Consider the following 15,835-nt stretch of genomic DNA (forward strand, 5'->3'; position numbering starts at 1 on the left):
GAAATATATTGAGGAATTTCTCCAGGGAATTGTTTGGGAATTTCTCCAGTGATTTCTTTGATGATTCCTCCAAGGATTTCTCAAGAAATTGCTCCATGGATTTGTTTAGAAATTTACAAAAAAAATTTCAGGTCCTAAAGTGGATTCAACCTGAATCCATTCAGTGAAATGTTTTGTGCGATCCTCTAAGAAAATATCAGTTGATTCCCTGGAAAAATTCTGATAATCCTGAAGGAAAATCCTAGTAAAACCTTTGAGGTGAAACTCTGTTAGATTTTTCTGGTGGAAATTCTAGCGAAACTTTGGTGATATTCTCAGTGTTGACCTTAGAAGAAAACCTTGTGAAATTCGTTGAAAAACCTCTCTTGCAAAAAATTACAAGTGAAATAATTAGAGAAGATACTGGTGAAATCTCTGAAGGAATTACTGGTGGAATCTTTATTGGAAATTGGGGTTAATCTTTACAGTGATCATTGAAGTTCATCTTGGCGGAATCCACGGAGCAACCTATGGTGGAATTCTCAGAAAAATCCCTGAAGGAATTCTTGTTTTGAATCCTAGGAGGAACTCCTGATAGAGTCACTGGATAATATTCTGGTGGTCCCAAATTACAGGTGAAATTCTTATAAGAAATATCTGGTAAAATCACTTGAGGATTTCCTTAAAACCCCCTAGAATCCCTGAAGTTATTCCGCGAGAAATTCCTTCATAAAACCCGGGGGAATCCCTTGAGGGATTGATTCCTTAAGGAAATCCGCGAAGAATCCTTTAAAAAATTCTGGAAAGAATCTTTTGAGTAATTCTTATAATAAATTTCTGATAAAATCCCTGGAGGAATTCCTGATAATCCTTTAGAATCCTTGGAGATATGTGGGAGGAATTCCTTGAGGATTAATCTCTTCAAGAATTTCGGGAGGAATCTCTCGATTAATTCCGGGAGAAATCCTTTAAAAAATTCCGGGTGGACTACCTTGAAGAGTTTCTGGATGAGAGTTCCCTAGAGAAACTTCTGATGGAATCCTTGGAAACACTTGTGGTGTAATCCTTGGAGTAATTCCTGATGGAATCATAAGATAAACTCTTGATAAAATTCCTGTAGAAATTCCAGGGAGAATCTCTAAAGGTACTCGTAATGGACACACTAGAAGAACTCCTGATAAAACTTTAGGAGAACTCCTGATGGAATCCCAACAGAAATTTTTGATAGAATCCCAGGAGGAATTCTTAATTAAATGCTAATGAAATTCCTGAAGGAGCTCTTCTTGAAATCCCTAAAACAACTCCTGATGTAATTCCCAGAGGAACTCCTGATGTTATCCCTAGAAAAACTTCTGATGAAATCTTTGAAGGAGTTCCAGGTGGAATATTCGAAGAAACTTCTGATATAATATCTAGAGGAACTCCAGATGGAATCTCTATAAGAACTCCTGTTGAAATTTCTGAAGAAATTAATGATGATTCCTGAAGGAATTCCTGATGGAATCCCTGAAGGAACTCCTGATGAAATACTTGTAGGAATTTGTAAATATATTCTTCCAGGGGCTCCAGATGAAATCATTGGAGGAACTCCTGATGAAATCCTTTTAAGAACTCCTGATGGAATCTCTATAGAAACTCCTAATGAAATCCCTGGAGGAGTTTATGACAAGATTCCTGATGGAACTCCTGATAGAATCCCGATGGGAGCTCCTTATGATATCCCTAGAAGAAATCGTGATGGAATTTCTGGCGGAGCTCCTGATATAATTTCTGGAGGAACTCCTGACAGAATCTCTGAAAAAAAAAATGTCAGGTGGAATCTCTGAAAGAAATCATGATTGAATCCCTCCTCCTGAAGAAAACCTTATGAAGCCTGATGAAATTCCCTGAAGAACTTCTGATCGAAGCTCATAAGGTATTCCTGGTAGAATCCCTAGAGAAACTCTTGATGGCATATTTGTAGTAATTCTTGAAGAAACTCCAAATTAAATCATTGGAGGAACCCCTGATAGAATCCCTTGAAGAATTCCTAGGAGCTATGAAACTCTCTAGAGGAACTCCTTACGATATTTCTAGAAGAAATATTGATGGAACTCCTCGAGGAACTCCTGATATTATCTCTAGAGGAACTCCTGATAAAATCTCGTGATGAATTCCAGGTAAAGGTACTCCTGATAGAATCCCTATAACAACTCCTGATGAAATCCTTGGAGAAATACCTAAAGATATTCTTGAAAGAACTCCTGATGGAATCATTGGAGGAACTTCTGATGGAATTCCAAGAAGAACAATTGATGGAATCCCTAGAGAAACTCCTGATAGAATCCTTGGGAAAATTCCTGGTGGAATCTCTGAAGGTACTACTGATGGAATCCCTGGAGAATCTTCTGATGGAATTGCAAGAGGTACTCCTAAGAATCCCTTGAGGAGTTCCAGGTACAATCCATGAAGGAGTTTTGGCAGTATTCCTAATGATATTCCAAGAGGATTACCTGCAGGAACTCCTCGTAAAATTCCTGATAAAATCCCTATAGGAATTCCTGGTACAATCCCTGAAGAAATGTCTTGTTGAACTTTTGATGGAATCACAGGTAGAACCACTGATGAGTTCTCTGAAGATAGTTCTGTAAAAATTGCTTGAGGATTAATTCAAGAATCCCTGGTGATTTTTGCTAAAGAAAACGGATAGAGAGACGTCGATGTTGATGCAACATCCCTACCGACAATACGATCAGTTTGTCAAACATTTGGCTCCGCCCATCGGTGGTTTTAGCAAAATCAAACTCGTTTGATTTTGGCCGACCGATTCGTCAACCGTCAAATCGGTTTCACATACTGTCATACTGGGGCCCAAGCATGACCAAGCTGAGGGTCGTGGGTTCGAATCCCACCGGTCGAGGATCTTTTCGGGTTGGAAATTATCTCGACTTCCCAGGGTATAGAGTATCTTCGTACCTGCCACACGATATACACATGCAAAAATGGTCATTGGCATAGTAAGCTCTCAGTTAATAACTGTGGAAGTGCTCATAAGAACACTAAGCTGAGAAGCAGGCTCTGTCCCAGTGGGGACGTAACGCCAGAAAGAAGAAGAAGATACTGTCAAATTGGTTTCTCAAGCAGCATCACAGACGGTCACACTTAGCACCAACATGAGCACCAACCTGGGGGGCGGAGTCAATGTTGGTTAAACCGCCTGAGCGTATGTGGGCTGCATTAACGCATATGGAGAATCATAATTATGACTCCGAAAACCATGATTTGTTGTCCTAATATCATGACCTAACCACTTTATGAATTTAGTGATTTGTAAATGATGTGGGAATCAGATTTAACCGTTACTGGGATTTCTGCAGGAATTACTCCAAAGACTTCTCCGGGAACTCTTCAAGAATTTATTTCAGGTATTACTCCAGGTAAACCTTCAAAAATTTCTCTAAGGATTCTTCAAACGTTTCTCCTGATATTTCTATAGGGCTTCCTAAAAAAATTCCGGAGATTCTTCCAAAGATTCCACCAGGAAAATCTGTACAAAAATTCTATGTTTCATCCAAAAAATCCTCTAGGGATCTCAAAGAATTACCCTTGTGAATTCTTCAGTGATTTCTGCAGAAGTTCCTCCAAGCATAAGAACTAGGTAGAGCTCCCGAGATTCCTCCAGAAGTTATTTCGGAGGTTTCTGCAGAGATTCCACTAGGAATTTCTTCAGAGGTTCTGCCAGGAATTCCTTCAAAGATTCTACAAGAAATCACTTCAAGATTTTCTTCCTGGGATATCTCCAGAAAAATCGCTACATGAGTCACTCCAAAGATTTTTCCAAGTAATCCTCCAAGAATTCCCCGAGTTTTTTTTTCCAGAGATTCGTTATTGACCTGCAAAAAATACTGTGCAAATTTTACTAGAGATTCCCTCATGAATTCATTCAAAGATTTAATCAGAAATCGCTTTTAGAGTGCCTCCAAGGATTTTCCCATGATTTTTTCCAAGCCTAGGAACAAGGAGAGAAGTTTTTGAAAATCCATTATAGGATATAGAAAGCCCTTGATATAGGAAGAATGGTTGGAGAAATTCTTTATGTTATCCCTGGAGGAACCTCTAGAAAAAAAATCATGAAGAAATCCTTAAGGTAATCCCTAGAGATCTTTGGATGATCTCTTCTAGAAAAAATATGGAGAAATCTATGTAGTAATACTTAAAGTGATCCTTAGAGTAATCTCTAGAAGAATCTCTGGGAGAATCCTTTGAGGAATCCTTGCCTAATCCCTGGAAGATTCCTTGGGATATCCTTAGACAAATTTTTTGAAGTCTCTGGATGAATACCCGAGGAAATCTCTGGTGGACTTGCATGTAGAGGTTTTTCTGGAGCAATTCTTGGTGAAATTCCAGAAGAAATTGATGGGTAAATTGTTGAAGGAATCCCTGGAGGCATCTTATAAGTTCTTATAAGTTAATCTTATAAGTTACGGTCGGAATAGTATGAGAGAGTAACAAGCCACTAAGGCCCACCTAATTGTCCTAGATGATGAGGAGGTCGAAGTTGAAAAATGACTCAATCAGCAACTGAGGCTGGTTTCATTTCATGAGACAAGTTCTTTTCGAGCTCAAGTGCCTATTTTTCGATATCTAGGAGATAAACGATTCCGATCAATGGAGTAGCAGACCTTCTACCCTTTAAAATAAGCTTCTTGTTACAAGGAATCTAAATGTCTAATGCGATGCAACCTGTTCACAGTTACAAAAAAAGATTTTGAAACTTTTAAGTAGAAGCAATAATTTGATACGCTAGAGTACCGATGCACGGTCAAAATCAGTATCTTTCAACTAGGTTAGTGGCCGAATCTGATTAAGGGGCGTGCTTTTGGGAGTTAAATGGTGACAAACTGTTTTCTCCAAAAGATATAAATAGCGGTATCTTTTTCTAAAGAGGCTCTACGCAAAATGGTAAAGAATGTTAATTGTATAAAAAACGACTACTTCATTATTTCTCAATAGTAGTGGAGTAGAACGACATGCACTAAACAAAGGGCACGGGTATATCACAAAAGATCAAAGAAAACTGGTCGCAGTGGTTTATCCCGAACAGAAACAGATCAGGATAAATCGCTTGAAGAATGCCTGGAGAATTATTTGGAAGGATTGCTGGAAGAAATTCTTAGAGCAATGCCTTTAAGAAAATAACTTGAGGAATCTATGAAGGATTCACTGGAATCATTCCTGCGGAAGCTTCATGCGAATTTTGAAGAAAAAGACTTTCTTGCAGAATTGCCGAAGGAGTTCCTGGAGCCCTCTTGAAGCTGGTCTCAAAAATCATAATGAACAAAAGTTCTTCCCGGAGGAAATACTGGTGACATCCCTAGTGGAATCCTCGGACTGAAGATTATCTCGGAGGAATCCCTTGAGAAATGTTCGAAATAATGCCTGTAGAAATCTCAGGAAGAGTTTCGGGAGAAATTTCTGAACATTTATCGGGAAGAACACTTACAGTTATCATTGGAGATTTTCCTGAAGGTATTTCTGGGGAATTCTTGCGGCCACGATTGAACTGGTCATGAATAATAGCTTGCCGAATGATGCGGATTCGCTATATTATCAATTTTTTCTAATTTGACTTAACGGAAACGACTAGGGTATCAGGATACAATAATATTATAATTGTGAGGCCAAGATAGCCATAGCGCTAAATACGCAGCTTTCCAGCAACACCAAGTTGAAGGACAAGGATTCGAATTCTACCGTTTAAAGATCTTTTCGAGCATCAAGTATCTTTGTACCTGCCACACGATATACAACTGTAAAAGCTCTCATAGGAATACTTAGCTGAGAAGCGGGCTCTGTCTTGGTTGAGACGTAACACCAGAAGAAGAAATTTAGCATGGCATGGCATTTGGCATGGTGTCTGGACAGATCTGGCTGAAAAATCATGAATTTTAAGATCTCGCATGATGGGACTATATGATGGTCTGAAGATGTCCACATCACACCCTACCGGAACCGGTTCCGGAATTTTCCGATCAAATCTAATTTGGTGCTTTTGTAAATCTGAACGAAAAATCATGAAATTCGAACCTCGTGCCATATATGCGTATAAACGTCTGGATATGATATGTACCAATACCTTCTGAAACAGGTTCCAGGTGCCCTTGAGTCATTGTGTCTAGAGTAGCTATACTTCCAAAATATGTCCAGGATTCCATTCACCGGATTCATATCTTTCATATAAAGCTAAATGACGAAAATCGGTCAAAAAAATGATTTTTGAGAGCGTTTCAAAGTCATGGATTATTCTTGACCCTCAATGCATAATGTGTAACTTTTTCTTAATGCATTAGGAAGGTTAAGATGGATTTTAAAATATAAGCAGAAAACTAATTATTCCGTGTAATTGATAAATGTGCAGGAATCCCTAAAATACCTTAAATACTGCAGTTAATGAATTAGCAGAGGGCGTCCATCTCCCTCAAAACCTACCATTCATCGAGTGTTGAAGAGCCACCAGAAATAAGGCATTTCACGGCGAAATTCTCTATCTTTCGCTCTTAAACGAAACTTTCAAACAATGGTGCCAGTACCTTTCAACTTTTTTCAGGAACTGGCACCACTGTTTTCAGATTTCCCGGAGGAGGGAAAGAAGGCGATTTTCTGATGACGTCACCGTGCAATGGGCAATAAGGCTATCGAAGGCAATAAGGTAAATCGGTTCCCTAACAGTATAAATTTTACTCTTTATGGTCGTTTTATTGAAAAATCTCATACTTTCAAAAACATTTATGCATATTTTCCAATCTACAGCAATTTGTGAACGTTTTTCTCCAAACATTTCCATTTTTTTCTCTGACGTGCTTTAAATACGACGCGAACACTAAATAAGCACTTTTTTATATTATGATTCATGGTCGTACGGCTAATCAGCCGAGTGGAAGTTTAACAACTACATTGGTGTAGGGGTAACGCGCCCTATCTAGTGAACAGGGAGACGTGAGTTCGATTCTCACCGAAAATACGTTTAACATTTTCTCAAATTTCACATCAATTTGTCCATTTAATTGTTCAGAATATGTTATGTTTGTTTATTCGGTAGTTAATAAATAAGCAACACTACGAAGGCCTAGTTATTTGTTTATAAAAAGACAAGGATAATTCGCCAATTGTTGAACGAAAAAATGCTCGCTGATTGTTGAACACGCCATAAGGAATACACGGACTGTTCAACAATAGGCAAGGTTTTTAGCCGTTCAACATTAGGCGAATTGCCCTATATTGGTACTTTCGCCAGGACGTACTTTAAGCCTTAAAATTCTACTTATTTCAGTTTCTTCTTCTTGGTATTAAACGTCCTTACTGGGGCAGAGCCTGCTTCTCAAGTTAGTGCTCTTATGAGCACTTCCACAGTTATTAACTGAGAGCTTGTTTGCCAAAGTTGCTATTTTCGCATTCGTATATCGTGTGGTAAGTACAATGATACTCTATGCCCAGGGAAGTCAAGGAAATTTCTATTACCTTCAGCATGGCTTTGCTTTGTAGCCACGGACTCTAACCACACGGCTAAGGAAGTCCGAAGATCGTTTTTTTATGATATCTGGAGAATTGTTGCTCCAAAAATAATCAGATGTTTTCAGGAGGCTTATTGATGATACTTTTGAGAGTTTTAGCAAACTAGCGGCTCATGAATTTGTGCCTTACAACAGTTTAAAATAATCGTCATTAAGCTATAACTTATTTAAATTTATATTAGTGCATAGAAATACCCTTAAAGGCAGGAAATAATTTTGACCAAGATTGGCCTTAAAAATACTCCAGTGTGATGGCATACCGGCTGCTGAGGTGCGATGCTGAGCAATGCAAGCCTTCGACACGCATCATTCGATCCTCTGCTCGCACGGTGCAAGGGTGACACTAAAGCCCCAAGCACAATGTGAGCGACAACGCGGTACAGCGGCAACACGACAAGCCCATCTTGAGCTATTCTCTACTTGTCAAGTCAATGTTGAAAAGGATTTAGTCAACACTGCATTGATAAGTAAAGTGTAGCTCAAGATGGGCTTGCCGTTTTGCCGTTGTACCGCGCTGCCGCTCACATTGTGCTTGGGGCTTAATGCTCCAAAGCTCCATGGATCATTTGATCGCGCGCGTGAGGTTGCGAGGCAGGGAAGGAACCCACTTCCGAGTTTTACGACGAGCCTCTAAAATTTGGTGGATGCCAGGATTGATGTCTCCCACGCAAACGGCAACAACAGATGGCAACAACGAGGCACACGTGACGGGAACCGATCGATGTCATAATCCCATGCGCTGCTATCTCGAATCGGTTGATTGCCAAATGCCTATTGGTGGAAGTTATGTTTTGGCACAGTTTTACACACTTTTGTTTGTGCTTGTCCGATGGATGTATGGTGATTAATATGCCTATCTGTTATACAATAATACGCGCACAAACTTTAGCAACAATGATGGTCAAAATGTCACAGCGCATGGTCCTTCCAAAGGTTGACATCACCGTCGTTTATGGGTCATTATGCGCTGTTTATCACGTTGGTTAGGTTGAAGAAGCGTTAGTTTGCTGAAATTATTTTGCCGGGTGATGTAAATCAGCAAGTTTTGGAGATTTATGGTATGTTGCTGAAAATGGAAGAATGGTAAGATATTCTTATAATTAAACGGTTTAAGTTAACTAAGCATTCTTCGTATATGCAGGTCAAAGATCAGCATTTGATGGGAGAACATTAAGTTGCAGGGACACAAGGTAGTAAAATCCAAATGTCGACTCGAACACAATCTTTCGCTTCAGTAATGTCGAAGCAGTCAATTTATATTATAACAAAGATCAAGTACCGTAAACCTTGGGCAAGTTGATCATCATTTTACCATTTTCAGTTATAGACGGATAAAAACCTGATTCTTAAATCATAATTTACAAGTCATGAAATTCATAAATTGTATTTGTCATGATATCAAGAGTCATCAGTTCGCGTTCCAGCTCAATATTTAGAACGTAGCGATCAAGTAGACTTGAATATTGTGCAGCTAGTTGTGCAGTTCAAATATATAAATCCGTGCGAGCTGAAAATTGAACCCAATAAATTTTTGCGACAAAAATCAGGCCAAGCCTACGTTTTTGATATGCATCATATAAAGGGCTGTATGTTTTTTTTCTGTTCATGAATGTTTACGGCGATTCATTCATTCATTTCCCAAGTGAGAGCGCCGATCATAATTGCCAACTCACCAGGCCGTTCTTGAGCAACGACAGGCTCTTGCTCGTAAGTTATGTCGAATTCGTTTTTGAACCTAGGTTGGAACTGGCGCAACCCGTTCTGGATCACAGTTTCAACCCCAACCCGATTCAGGTTCGACCGAACTACAATTTACTTGACATTGGTTTGTTTATGTGTTGATCACCGACCCAGTTCCTAAAAACGAAAACGACATTAGTTGACTACTGCGTTCTCGTGCAAATTTGGCACGGGATCCGTTCACTTTTGGCTCGCGTTCAGTTCAAAATGCATGCATAGAACACTATGCTGAGAAGCAGGCTCTGTACTTGTGATGATGTAATGTCAAGAAGAAGAAGAAAAAGAAGAAGAAGGGTAGAGGATAGTTTTCATTCCAAAGCTCTAAATGCATCTTTCCACGTAAATCTACTTTCTGGAGCACTGTGCAGTGAAAGATTGGCTCATGTATTGTTTTGTGTTGATTTGGGGATACGTCGTGATTCCGAAAATTAAACGTTATAAAAGTGAAAATTGAGTTGGTTCAGAGTAGAAACTAACCCTCCAAAATCATCAAGACTAACCCCCCCCCCCCCCCCCCCCCCCACCAGTATTTTTGATAATTACAAACAACCAATTTAAGGCCGCACGGGACGTCATCATAATCACCCTATCCATTTCAAGAAGCAAATCCCAAGAACTACTCCATATATCGATTCGAAAATGTATCACTATGATTCTATATATGTAGTGCACAACCCGATAAATTTTCAGCTTCATCAGTTCACTAAAACTCGACATTTGCTTCCACAAAGTTTTGATGATTATTGTTAGAGTGAGACGAAAGATAGGGAAAATAACACGGTCTCCCGTGTCCCCTTAACATGAAGCAAAATCCTCTCTATCAATGTACATGACTCTTGTTATTGACAAAAATCTCTTTACGTTATTTTATGTTGTACAACTATAGTGAGAAAACCATGACTTTCACATAACGCCAGATTTTGCGTAAAACAAAGCGGTTTGAGTGAGCAGAATTGCTAATGCAGTAAAATGTTTGACCCGCCCGACAATATTCTTCTGAATATTCGTCCGCGACTCGAAAATATTTGGCAGGCTTCTCCTAAGTCATTTGACATTCTTAAACGGCTGACGCAAAGCCCTAATCTATCCAATGCTTTAGAATTTAATTTGAATTGAAAATTATTCAGAGGACTCCTCGGCTTCTATAAAGCAAAACACTCGTCAACATTTCCCTCCCATCCCAAAATTATACTCTATGCCCAGGGAAGCTTCCCTAACGTGTCGCTGGTTCTAAAAAGTAAACAACCGTACAAAATTCAGGCCAAACAATGATGAAGGCGTAATCAATTTTCTCGAAAACATCCATTTTGGGAATTAAGCCGAATTTGCTGATTAAATTGCCAACAGCGAACTGCAGTAGCACGTAGCAGCTGCTTGCAAACAATATCTTTCAAGCGCATTGATTACCTGTAATTTTACGAATAATAATTTTTATTTTTCCTCGTTAAGCCTTAATGGCCGGTACGCTGATCATAAGTACTGTGCAAAAGGATAGGACAAGAAACTGTCAAGGAATGATTCCGCTACCGAAATTACTTGAGCTGTACGCTGCTGAGAAGTAGAGCTGATTTCATAACATCGGTAACGCCTGCTGTACAAATCAAATGGAGCTGTCACTTTTCCGTACGGAAAAATGTGCCGCTCAATTATTCCGCAAGTAAAAGTGACACTTCGCTCATACTGGATCGGCTGTCAAAATTACTTTATTATGGCCGGTACGCTGATCATAAGTACTGTGCAAAAGGATAGGACAAGAAACGGTCAAGGAATGATTCCGCTACCGAAATTACTTGAGCTGTACGCTGCTGAGAAGTATAGCTGATTTAATAACGTCGGTAACGCCTGCTGTACAAATCAAATGGAGCTGTCACTTTTCCTTACGGAAAAATGTGCCGCTCAATTATTCCGCAAGTAAAAGTGACACTTCGCTGATACTGGATTAGCTGTCAAAATTACTTTGGTAAAATAGAGAAATTTTACTTGAGCGCTTTACGTTTCAGGTGCATACTACGCATTAAAAGAGAGAAATTTTACTTGAGCGCTTTACGTTTCAGGTGCATACTAGGCATAATGGTCGGTACGCTGATCAAAAGTACTGTGCAAAAAGATAGGACAAGAAACGGTCAAGAAATGATTCCGCTACCGAAATTACTTGAGCTGTACGCTGCTGAGAAGTAGAGCTGATTTCATAACATCGGTAACGCCAGCTGTACAAATCAAAAGGAGCTGTCACTTTTCCGTACGGAAAAATGTGCCGCTCAATTATTCCGCAAGTAAAAGTGACATTTCGCTCATACTGGATCAGCTGTCAAAATTACTTCGGTAAAAAGGAGATATTTTACTTGAGCGCTTTGGGTAAGAAGCAGTTTTTTCTTCTTGAGCGATTTCCTTGTCAGCTGTGGACTACACTCTACCAATTCTCTCTTTTGTACGTTTTATTCTGTTGAACCAACCGTGTTGACATGAAAGATTAAAATTAACGGTTTTTCCCTTTATTCAATAGAAAACATGTCTGTCTATCAGATCAAGTGTAAAAAACATGTAATTATGTCTTTCATGACACAAATGGCCCTTTTCCTCAACATAGGCGTATCACCCGCGCCCGTTGATGTCAGCCGTTAACAATTAAATTTCAGCAATTCGATTTACTGGAAGCATATCAGCAATACGCTGTTTCGCTGATATTCAGTATTTATATCGTTGTTTAACTATTAACAAAGATTTTCTAGATTGGATCCAGTATTTTTTCTTTTTTGCTGTCTACCAGCATTTGATTTGACAATCAGCAATCAACATGCTACCTTGCCATGAACCAACAAAGCCAATCGCTGAGCACTTATCAGCCAATTTTTTTCTGCTGAACAACAGCAAACCACTCTGCCTGCCAAGTAGAAATGTAAAATCAAAATATCTCAGTGCTGCGGCAAGTCGACCGTTTTTTGCTCGTGAAAGAAAATGTTTGAACGGAATTAACAGATATTCAAAATAGAATCCGATCTTCAAAATATTCTCAAAGAACTAAAAAGACAAAGATAACTTTGATTTGGAAGAGCTTTTTCGTAAGTATATGCAGATTTTATATTGTATTACAGGTATGTTCCGTTTTTATCACGTTCCGATTTTGTCACGCTCCGATTTTGTCACGTTCCGATTTCGTCAACAAATTATTCCGTTTTTATCAACATAAAAAGACAATTTTTTTTTATTTTTTAAAATGCTTGAAATATAAACTAAAACTTATTTTGAAGCTATTAAATGTAGTGTTGATCACCTTCGATACATTATAGATGTCAAGTCATCTACGATTCAATAAGGTTTGACTCCTTCCTATCCACTATTCAATTAGAGTTTTCAAACTTAGCATGGGCTAAGACAAGATTGACGCAGCTTTCAATAGTCGAGAGTTGCTCTGGCCACGTCCTTTCTTTTTTTTTCGCTCCCTCGCAAAGAGGCAAAAGCATTACGCTATTTTATAGTATGTCAACGAACACTGATGATGTTGTGAGTATTATCAAGCCTGCTAGCAACAACTGGCATTTGTGATACGTACTTAAGAGAGTTGTAGAGATCTCTCCTTTTTCTTAACATGGCATAATAGAATTTTCGATGTGAATGTGATAGACATATATCAATGAGTTATCAGTTCTTTGTTATAAGGGTCAAAGGATGTACCGTAAAGTGCCCTAATTCAGCGCATTGCCTAATTCCGCGCATTTCATACAAAACGATTTATATATGGAAATACACATCAATATTGCAACAACTTTCAATGCCATTTGATGCTACTATTATTTAGAATAAGTTTGAATCATCAATAAAAGCAAATAGGGATTTTTTTCGCGGCGTAAAAAAATAATCAGTGGAGGCCCGTCGAAGTCGACGCCATTTTTCTAATTTCCTTAGCGTCCGTGTTAAGACTGTAGGACAAAAACAAACGCGATTTCTTCATTGAAAATGTTTTATTTTTTATGCAATTTTTCATGCAACTACTTGCTACAGATATGTTTCATGGCGCTTCTATGAAATCTTATCAAGTTTTAGCATAATTATTGAGTTTCATCCCGAAAAGTATTGCGCGGAAATAGGTCACGTCTTTTTTCATAATGCCCTAATTCCGCGCATTGTTCTTCGCTGAACAACAAACAAGTTACACATGCTATATTCGTCTTCACATCTAACTATTTCTATGAAAGGTGTCTTCATGCATAAATACGTTTCACGGGCAAGCAGAATCTCGGGAAAGCTCACTTACTGAAACTGAAAGCAGCCGTCCAGAAACCACGTGGTCATTCATGGTGAGAGGAAAAGTTTATCCAAAGACCAAGCCCCATAAAAAATATAATTTTTTTGTGTGAACAATATATCACAAGAGGAGAGAATCTATCACTCACAATAATCCAAACGTCATTGCTACGTGAAAAATGACGTAGATCATTCCAAATTCATTTTGATTTTCATTCTCCTGACTAAGGTAATAATTATCAGATCATATGTAATCACCAAATGTAGGCCCGGTCGTTTTTACTGGGACTACTCATCGCACTTACGTGAAAATCACGTAGGCGCTTATATTCATTTCGACATTGATCTGCACACGGGTTCATTCTTTGATGAGCTCAAATACAATGATGGTGGCCGCTAGCTGCTGGACTTCAACATAATTTGAGATAGATTTCAAGGTAAATGTGTAAAATAGCAGGAAATTTCATATTATTTTACAGTTTACAGCTAATAAGAAATAATCAATTGCAGATTTTGAAACATTGTGAAACAAGTCCGATCGAAGAACGAGACACTAACAAACTTTGCGTTATATAATCGGACATTGGATATAAACTTCTATATTGGATTTATTACTATTAGTATACGGGGAAGAGGGATTGCAAATGGCCATATTTTGTGAGACGTAATTTATGGATGAACTTTATAGTTCTTCTGAGGTTTGTAGTTTGCTTAACAGATTTAGGTTTCAGGTACCCGTGGCATTAGCGGATACCATTGATTGAATTGTTTAAGACATATCGATTCCAAACAATAATGCGAACTGGTTCTTGTGTTGTATGAACAATGCAGAATACAAATACATATAGGGGTAGTCGGGGCGGTTTCGCCTATGGGTTGGAATGAGCACCTCTTGAAAACTGCATAAATTCTTGAAATTTCATCTGAAGTAACATGCAACTCCAAAGCTGGCAAGGATATTAAGCAATATGTATGTTATAAGTCAGTGTTCTAAACTCATAGAAAAATGAATAAATTATATTCGAAATATAATGTTGATGATTGACTGTTACAATGTTCTTTTAAATTTATTCTTTTGCAGTGTGTTTTTACACGCTATTTACTTTCCAGTTTAGTGAACGAAATAATTAAATTACTAGATTCTATGAGATAATTTCACAATCTAAAATAGGGTGCTCATATCACCCCATCGATAAAAAATCGACACGAAAAATGACAAATTTTGAAAAATCATTCATTCATTCGTGAACTTTATAGGACAACGGACATCGTGCGGATCTAAACATTGTTGGAAATCATACAAAGAACTGATAATTCCATAATATTTTCTGCACTTCTATCGACTTTTCCTTGAGGTCTCCAAACTGCCCCACATTCCCCTATACGAAATTCACAAGTATCAATGCCACGTTAATGAAAAGACCATAACAAATGTTTATCTTTGTTTCATGTGATAGTCATAAATATATGAGAAATAAAACTAAACGGCTCATACAAAAATTTACTTTTTTTCATACAAAAAGTATTATGGAGGGTGGAGAGGGTTGTAAATTTCCTATTTCAGCGTTACGTAATGAATGAATGCTGCCTTACATTGAATTTAACCCTAATTTTATTGCTTCGTGAGTGCGCGGAATTAGGCGTTCCTTTGCGCGGAATATGCAAAAGCGTTTCAAAAATGCGCGGAATTAGGCAATTTGGACAAGTGAACTTTTTCAATAAAATCACAATTGTAAATTATGAATATAGTCTAGTTTATATTTTTCCCATAATCTCCAATTGATTTGCTAGTGATCCACTCATAAAGCACATTTGTTGATGCTATACTCATTTTAATTACCCATTTGAATGTTTTTATTCCTTAACTGCGCTGAATTACGGCACTTTACGGTACCTGAGAATGAGATCAAGAAAACAGTCAAGTAATCAGAAACAGTCAGTAATCAAGAAATGGCAAGGGAGATGATCGAGTACATTTTATTTTTGATAAGACTATCGACCCCGTCATATTTGGTACATTACCTATCTTTTATCTCTCAAACTCTATAACACTGCACAGATTATAGCAACCGCCATTGATTAAATACTGTTGAAAGGATAGGGGACAGGGTCCAGCAAAACTTAACAATCTATTGAAATATTTGGAATCTCCATAAAATAAATTTGCATCAAGGAAGAGGGAAAAGGACTGAAATGGATGACAATTTGAGAATGGTTGTTGATACTGAATGGTCCCACGATGCACTTTCCTATCTCAAATTTGTTGGGATCTTGATCTTTGAGTAGACACGCGCCTCTTCTTCACGCGGGGACCAAAAGTTTAA

The sequence above is a fragment of the Aedes aegypti genome, chromosome 1 (genome assembly GCF_002204515.2).
Source record: "Aedes aegypti strain LVP_AGWG chromosome 1, AaegL5.0 Primary Assembly, whole genome shotgun sequence".
Lineage (NCBI taxonomy): Eukaryota > Metazoa > Arthropoda > Insecta > Diptera > Culicidae > Aedes > Aedes aegypti.